This window comes from Danio rerio, chromosome 9 (assembly GCF_049306965.1).
Source record: "Danio rerio strain Tuebingen ecotype United States chromosome 9, GRCz12tu, whole genome shotgun sequence".
Taxonomy (NCBI): Eukaryota; Metazoa; Chordata; class Actinopteri; order Cypriniformes; family Danionidae; genus Danio; species Danio rerio.
This window is the reverse complement of record NC_133184.1, coordinates 32351922-32360599: the sequence shown is the minus strand read 5'-3', so window position 1 is coordinate 32360599 and position 8678 is coordinate 32351922. Positions and strand designations below refer to the sequence as shown.

At 35.8% G+C, this 8678-nt stretch overlaps 1 long non-coding RNA gene across 1 annotated transcript; it reads left to right on the top strand.

The window, feature by feature from the left end:
* The first annotated feature begins 2667 nt into the window (after nt 1-2667).
* On the top strand, nt 2668-6797 carry LOC137496478 (uncharacterized). Its single transcript, XR_012385478.1, has 5 exons — nt 2668-2875; nt 3158-3238; nt 3597-3660; nt 3945-4071; nt 5028-6797. It is a non-coding gene; the product is annotated as an uncharacterized lncRNA (long non-coding RNA).
* The last annotated feature ends 1881 nt before the right edge of the window (nt 6798-8678 follow it).

Sequence of the window (8678 nt, the reverse complement as noted above, 5' to 3'; positions counted from 1 at the left end):
TAGGGAAAATTTTTATTTGTTAAATTAGGACGCCATATGAGTTAAAAAAAAAAAAAAAAACAGCTCAAAAAGTTGTAAGTTTTTTTTTATCTATCTGCACATTTTTGGATATGATGCCAATAATTTTTTGTGCACTCAACCAAGTTTCCATTACTAAAAAATCGGTTAGCTGTAATATCAATACATTAATAATCATATCAGTACTAATACATGAATTTAATTTTGTTTTACCATGAACTAATGATGACTTATGGCATGTACTAGGTTAATAAATAACCCTGTTTTATGAAGTTGCATTTAATGTACATACATAACAGTAAAAGTTTGTACAGTCTTACTCGGTTGTCCAGTAATATGCTTTGTTGCTCACTGATGACAACTAAAAGTGAAATGTGGTAAATACTGTTTATGTTTAAAGAAATATTGTTGCTATAATTTGTATTACGAAGCAGTGTTTGGCTATTGAATCTTTAGTCTCAAAACTATTTCTGAAAAAAAAAAAAACACATAAAATATGTTGGACACCACTGTCCATTTCATAGTCGCCAAAAAAGTTGCATGGAGTTAATTAAAAGCACCATGTTTAGATTTACAAATACAAACCCCCAGTTTGAAATCCAGTGACTCCACAGTGAAGTTTTTGACTTGAGATACTCCCAGAAGTAACATAAATTGGTGTTTTATTCTCATTCTGGCCCAGGCTTTGGCTTCCTCCTGCCAAAACTTTCTCATAAACACACTTCCATTTTGACGTCCAGCCAGTGTCCTATTTCATAATGTCCCCATCTTCCCGATATCCATATAAATATCTGCTTATTTTCTCTCTAAATGTGTTTCATTAACACTCAACCACTGTCACAAACCTACACACACCACAAAAATGGGTTTTCAGTTCAACTCATCATTGCAATGTGTGGTAGAACAAGAGTTGTAATATAATGACATGAGAGACAAAGCTACTCAATATATTAAAAAGTAGCTTAAAAACAGTACCTTTGCATACTTTATGCAATAGCTTTTAGCGTAGCTTAATGTTTTCTGTGCATATAGTGAGTAGTTTAGCTTGCTACAATACATTTTTGGAAATAATGCACCAGCTCCACTCCAGTGTAACTTTAAAAAAAAACACTGAATCGTCTGCAGTTATAGTAGTCTGAATCCTTTATTCTCAGGGGTATTTCCTTTTTTGTTAATTAGCGCACTATCCGAGAATAAATCCATGAGGTTGCTTTGATTGCGCTGCCCTGTCCGCTGCTTTGTGCATATCATATACCTTAAAGCTTTTGTGTTTACGACTGGCAGATATTCTAGAAAAATGAATGCTAATATCTCTCAATACAGATGTTGATGGTCACATTTTGTGATCAGATTCAGAATGCAGTCAGTGCAAATGTCTATGTAGCCACATCAGAATAAATGTCACAGAAATTTTGCAATAAATATTGCAGTGGATATTCTGTACTTTATATCTGAATGCAAGATGGCTTGCTGGAACTTTTTCATACAGTTAATTGGACCTTATTACTCTGAGGCTGCTTTTATTTTAAAAACATAAGTACAAAAGGCTAAGCAGTGGGATTCTGACAAACCTTTGAGCCGTCTGCTTTAGATGGTGCTGCATTCCACAAATTTCTTCGAAAAAAAAAATGAAATAAATAAAATTAGGAGAACACTTATTCCCCCCTGCTGCTGCTGATCATGGACACAATTTCACTCAAAGTGTGCCACTGGATAAATTGACTCCACACTTGTCAAGGCATCAATTATTCAGCGGCTGAGCCTTTCAGCACCGCCATCATGTCCCTCTCATTTGATTTGGAGGACAGGAGAGGCGAGCGGTGCCGAGGCGAGCCTGGCGGAGCGCGGCGGAAAGTGGCAGAGACTCCTGTCTGATTGGAGCGCGAGGACCGCCCGAGTGTTCATTAAACCCCAAAAAGTACACGCAGGCAAAGAGGACGATAACAAGACCCTTGAGCCGCTCATACCCGGCTCTCTCACACTTCTGGAAGCCAATAAATATTCTCCTGCTCTCCCTCTTGCACAAACAGGCATGTCAAACGCAACTAACGAGTCAGCAAAATAGGCGATCCCTGTCCCTGCGGTGAGAGCCGGCTACTTTCATTTGTTCTATAATTTGGAGCTCCTGCAAAGGATTAATGGACCCGGAGTCATTGTAAAGATTTGAGACATGGTCTCTGTGTCCAAGACTGACATCACACAAGTTATTGTTCCCAAGCTTTAAAATTACCTTATTGCCACTCCTAATGATGAGTAAATTGAGACTTCGGCCAAACAGATGTGTTAGTGGCCAAGAAACTGTAGTTTGAAACATTTTGTTTCAGTGACAGTAAAAGAATTATTCACTCATTGGCCACTTTATTAGGTACTTCTTACTAGTAGAACGGCTCTAAATCTTTGTTTCATTAATTTAACAAAGTGTTAGACACAGTCCTTAGAGATGTTGGTCGATATAAACATGGCAGCAGGCTGTACAATATATCGCAAAATCATCATTGTCCTGATAAAAGTATATGCAATAGTCATATCAGACATGTGGGATTAATTACATTTATTTTATACAATGCTTGTTTATGTAAAATTTGACCAATCAGATGGGGCCTTACTAGCTTTATCCACACCTCCCCAGAATAGCGGAATTACCAACCTACATCACACATGACATCACATGAGGGTGCTTTTGCAAATGGACCTGTCAGATGAACGCTACTCACTTTAACGCTAATTTTGCTGAATCACTGTACTTATCACTGGGTGACAAGCTGTTATAATATGCTGAAAGCATTATTTAATAATCTATATAATATCCCAGCCGGCACACGACCGACCTTCAACGTTGAAATATGGTTGAAATAAGGTCAGTTGTGTTTTGAACGTTGAAATAATGTTGATAGAACGTTCAATGTTGAATGGTTGAAAAACAGCCTGCATATGACAAGGCTTCAACGTTGAAATGTGGTTGAAAATATGTCAGTTGTTGCTTTAATGTTGAAACAATGTTGAATGATAAATGGTTGAAAAAAGTTACAGAAATCCTTGTACAAATCAACGTTGACATTTTTTTATCATGATCTGTATGTTGAATTAACGTCATGGCTTCACCCAACATTCAACATGTTTGGTTACCATGGTATCGGAGGACTCCGCGCACGCGGCCACGCGCAGCGCTTCACTTCACGTAATTACGAACACCTGACCTGCAGTGCAGCAGAATTCAGAGGTAAGCGTGTTTTTAGATGCTTTAACGTTTTATTTACCCCCCGATTTTGTCAGTGTATCTTAAACGTGACTTTTGAGGTGTAGTGTTTCGAATTTTGAAGCATTTAAAACTTTCCAGTTTGTTTTTAGTCTTGTTTGCACTCCGGTGACGCGCAGCTAACCTCGAGGTAATGTCACATGTTTAACGTTAGTCTAAATGAGCGTTTTTATGGCAAATTCAAAGCGATAAACTCCAAACGCAGTTTAAAGTTACTGAGCAACGTTATAAAACAATATCCATTTTATACGCTGTATTATTAGTGTTATTATTACAAAGTTAACTGCTGTCGTTTCACTGTTGTTGTTGTTTTTGCTTTTAGACATGTAACTTACTCCAGAGACGCACTAACTTGCACAGCATTGAATGGAAAAGGCTTTGTCCATGTAACGTTAAGTTTACTTTACCTTTAACTATCTGTTAAATCTTCTTGGTGCTTTGGTTGGTGATATTCTCTTTCTAATCTGTTTGTTTATTGATTGTTAGGCTATGTTGTGATATTATATTGTTATATTGATATTATTATTGTGAAATCATGTTGTGATGTTATACTATGTGACAGTATTGGGGAACAAATATGTATTTAGTGAGAAATTAATGCTTAAATTACACTTTGTATAGTACCAGATAAAAGGTGTAATGGGTTTTAACTTTCTGAGTTTTCTGGAAGGTCCAGTTGAGGGCATTAAGAACACGCAGATGGCCTAAACCTGTGTCAGCCTGGACAGACTGCAGTTCTGCTACTCCACACCAAGGCTTTTGTATGGATGTCTTGACTGCTACTGTGTTCTCTAAAGGTATTACTGGAGCAAAACAACAGCACCCGTTACAGTGAAATTTGTATTCAAAAAAATAGTGATACATGTGTAGCAGGTCCAGTACATGTGATGTCATTGAGAAGTTGTTTTATTAAATGTCATTAAAACAAATAAATAAAAATGCTATTTAAATAAATCTAAATATTAAAAACTTGAGGATTAAGATGACAAATGAAATGCATCATCTGTCTTGCGAAAAGGGTCTACTTAAGAATTCTGGTGTTTTCCAACTGAAAGGGATAGTTCACCCAAGAATGAAAATGTACTCACATTTTACTCCCCAAATGGTTTTAAACCATTATGAGTTTATTTTGTTGAACACAAAAGAGGCTATTCTGAAAAAAAAACCTGTAAACATTGACCTCCATAGTAGAAAAAAATACTATAGAAGTCAATGGTTAAATAGATTTGCAGCTTTCTTCAAAATATCTTCTTTTGTGTTCAATGTGGTCAGTAAATGACGACAGAATACAAATTTTTAACTATCCCTTTTATTCTCTGTCCTACATGCAGACTTTTACAGAAGTGCTACTCCTTCTAGAGTTTTTCTCAACCATGTCTAAAAAGCTTTAAACAGCTTTTACAGTACATGTAATGGTTTACGACAACTTGTAATTATTAGATGTGTTGAATGTTTCATGATTCTTTACTGCAGCCTTGGTTTAAAAAAAAAAAAAAAAAAGCTATTTTTTCGAGAATCTGAAATTTGAATTCTGGAAATGCTGGCACCGGTGGTGGCGAAGGGCTTCCTGACGACATCACACCTAATTCTTCACTTCTCTTAGTTAGGAATATTCAGATGGATGAGTCAAAATTATTGAGTGTGGCGATATTATAGGACAAATTTGGATTCAATAAAAAATAAATATTTAAATTTCACTTTGTATAATAGCTGATACCAACTTAGTTGTAACCTCGTATTTCATTTATTGCAGGTTTTCTGGAAGCTCCATTTGAGGGCATCAAGGACATACTGATGGCCTAAACCAGTGTCAGCCTAGACAGACAGACATCTATTGCAGTTCTGCTACACAAGACCAAACTCTCTGCTTTTGTATGGATGTCTGACTAGTACGGTGTTCTCTAAAGGTGGAACTAGAGCAAAACAACAGCACCCGTTACAGTGAAATTTGTGTTCATAAAAGATAGTGATATATCAGGTGTAGTAACAGGTCCAGTACATTTGTCATAAAGGTTAAATCACAGTAAGTACTGTAAAAATAACTTGTTTGCCTTTGCCACAACAGGTCATGGTGTGTGCATACTGCTCGTAATAAACACACACGCTGATCTGATGCGGGAGAGATATATGCAAACACATTTGTATTTACTGTTTTGTTTTGCCTCACTAAAGTGTTGTTGGAGCTTGGTATGTTCACAGTTGAAATCACTGAAGTCACATGGAACGTTTTGACAATGTGTTTTGTGCCTTATTACGACAATGACCATCTTGGGACCATTGCTGTCTGTAGAGGATGAGAAGCATTTAATCTAAAATATTTTAGTTTGTGTTCTGAAGATTAACAAGTCTCTGGGATGACACAAGTAATTAATAACAGAACCTATATGAACACTTAATGTGACATGTAATAGTGAAATAGTGGTCCTACATTCACAAATGTGAGCCATTATTATAAGACCCATGTGAACATGCAATTTTTATGATACTACTAATAATAATGGAATAACAAATTGCTTTTACTGTTGTGTTTGATTTACTGAAATATTTGTCTATGTTCCACTGTCACAGGTGCTCAGTTTTGCTGCAGTAATGCTAAACACAATAGATGTACTTTATAAAAAAAAAAAAAAAACACTAAATATTTAGCATGCAGACCTGCAAAGTGAAGGAGTAATGTCAGGTTTAAATTATAGCATGAGTTTTCACTATTGTGAAAGTGAAGCCATTCATTTACAATGAATTGGAATAGCAAACCTCATTATTGATTTTGTAGGAAACTCACCTGGTGTTTGAGAAATAAATATGTATTTAAGTGCTAGACTGATATAGATGTTTTAGTGTTTTACACTTGATTCTTTGTCCCCAGTGCCATCTTTTACCTCAAGTGTTTCTCTCAACCTATAAAACCTCAAACAGATGTAATGTATTTCACTTGTGATTCTTAGTTGTGAGTGATGTTTTTTATTTTATTTTTTTACTGCAGCCACTTTAAAAATGGGTATTTTGTAAACTTTGTAAACAGAATTGTATTTTGGAGACTGTGATGGTTGAAGCGTAGTTTAGTTACTTAGTTTAATTTAGTTAGTATCTGTCTTTCTGAAGACGGTAACACTTTACAATAAGGTTGTATTAGTAAGTGTTAATGTATTTACTAACATGAACAAAGAACAATGAAGCATCTTTCATATAAAGAAAGTACAGTTCATGTCAGCTCAGTGCATTAATGTTAACAAGCATACATTTTGATTTTAATAGCATCGGGACATATTTCAATTAATTAAATGATTAATAAATGCTGTACAAGTATTTGTTCTTTGTTCATGTTAGTAAACATTAACTTTAATTCATGAAACCTAATTAAAAAGTGACTGTTTAATTGTATGCCTTTTTTCTGTATTTGAGTGTACAGCATGTATAGTAACCTGCATGGTTTTAATGAACTATGTATGCTGTAAATGTTGCTGTATATTTAGAATAAATGAAATAATGAGGTGTGTATTAAATAAATTGATACACAGACTAAGTTGTGTATTTGTGTCGTGTATTTTTTATTAGTAAAAATTTGTTTGCTATATTTATGGACTTTGCGTTGTATGTAATTTCTATTTAACTTACGTTGAAATGTATGACGGTGAAACAACGTCACGGTATCAACGTTGATCCAATTTGCAAAATCGAAAGGTAATTCAACCTTCATTCAACGTCTACAAAACGACCACAATTCACCCATGAAGAAGGTAAGAGTGAAACAACGTTGTGATTTCAACGGTGAATTACCGGTGGTGGTCCGACGGTGAAACAACGTCACTATATAAACGTTGATCCAATTTGCAAAATCGAAAGGTAATTCAACGTTGATCCAACCATAGACCTGACGTTGATTCAACGTTGAATCACCGTTGAAATGCCGGCTGGGATGTAATCAATATAACTTTTCTCTAATACAACAACAAACTCTGAAACGCATCGGATGTCATTCCCTCGCTGTAAACACTAGCGCTCCCGTTTTTTTTCTGCAACCTTGATGCGTGCACATCCTGAATATTTACAAACCAGTATTTCGCCTATATATCTGAGGATTTCACTCATTTATGGTGTTTTAAAAATTAAATGTTTGCATCTAATGCAATGTAAAAAATATCGTTATCGCTAATACTCAACAACATCACATATTTTTTCAGTATAGTGTAGCCCTAATAGCATAACAAATTGGCCTCAGATTTTTTTTTTGGCACATTCAGGGTGTAAATCTCCTGTTTAACCAAATGCCATTTTATTATAGTGAATTATTTGTAACCTTTATACTGTCCAATTTTGGTAAGTCCATGTAAATGGACACGTATGTCATTGGTGTGCAGCTCTGCTGCTCTACCTCAACTCCAAGGTGTGACACTGGCCAATCAGAGATGGTCTTCTACTAAACCACAGTTGCAAAAAATGGCTATTTAAGTTAATGTTGTCTTCAACATCTGGTCTTTCTCCTCTGAACTCTGGCATCTACCAAGCATTTTTGCATTTTCAAATCATTCTCTGCAAACCCTAGAGGTGGTTGTATGTGAGAATCCTACCATAATCCTATCAAAATCCAATAGCATTTCAGCATTTTCTAAAATATTCGGAACTAGTTTATGCGCGAGTAGGTATCGCTGCAGCCTGGAGACCTCCAAGTGGGAGGGATTTTGCTGCAAGTAGGCTGGGTGACCTCCAAGTGGGAGGGGCTTACGCCGCTAGTGGGCTGGGTTGCTGTATGTGTAGTAGATACAGGGGTGATAGCGTTCCGGCACCACGCCGGATTTCCGGCGTACTGTGGCTGCGGGGGAAAAAAAAAATCAGGTTCACGGATATTGATCTGTCATTTCTCTAGATTCACAGAATTCACTCACTGCTGAAAGCGCCGGATTGGTTTTTATTAAGTGCCATTTTGTGTGCTCGCGAATCATCTTTTGAGTGTAGACGCCATGTAAATAAAAGATTAATTGTGTAATTTAGAGAGCTTTATAAATTATAACGGATCTTTGTGAGATCTCTATGAACTAAGATTAGTGACGCTTTTTAGTGATAATAAGAGGAGCGTGCTTTGCACTTTCCAGGCTATAATCCATTCAGAATTTGTATGAAACTTTCGTTTTCAGCACATATACGCTGATATGTTTTGGGAATGACATCTGCATATTTACGCTGGGTTTATTCTCGAAATAACGGTGAAGCAATAGACGGGACAAAAATATATTTCCCCCTTCTCCTTAAACAACTTAATTAGTGTTTCAGCTATGAAATAGTTCAGTTTTGTATGTATCTTAATGGTAAAGTGTTTATATTTAGTTTCGTTTTTTATTCAGCTTATTTAGAAAAACGTTTGGAGCATTTTTTATTCGTTAAAAATAAGTTGTTTTTTTTAACGAAC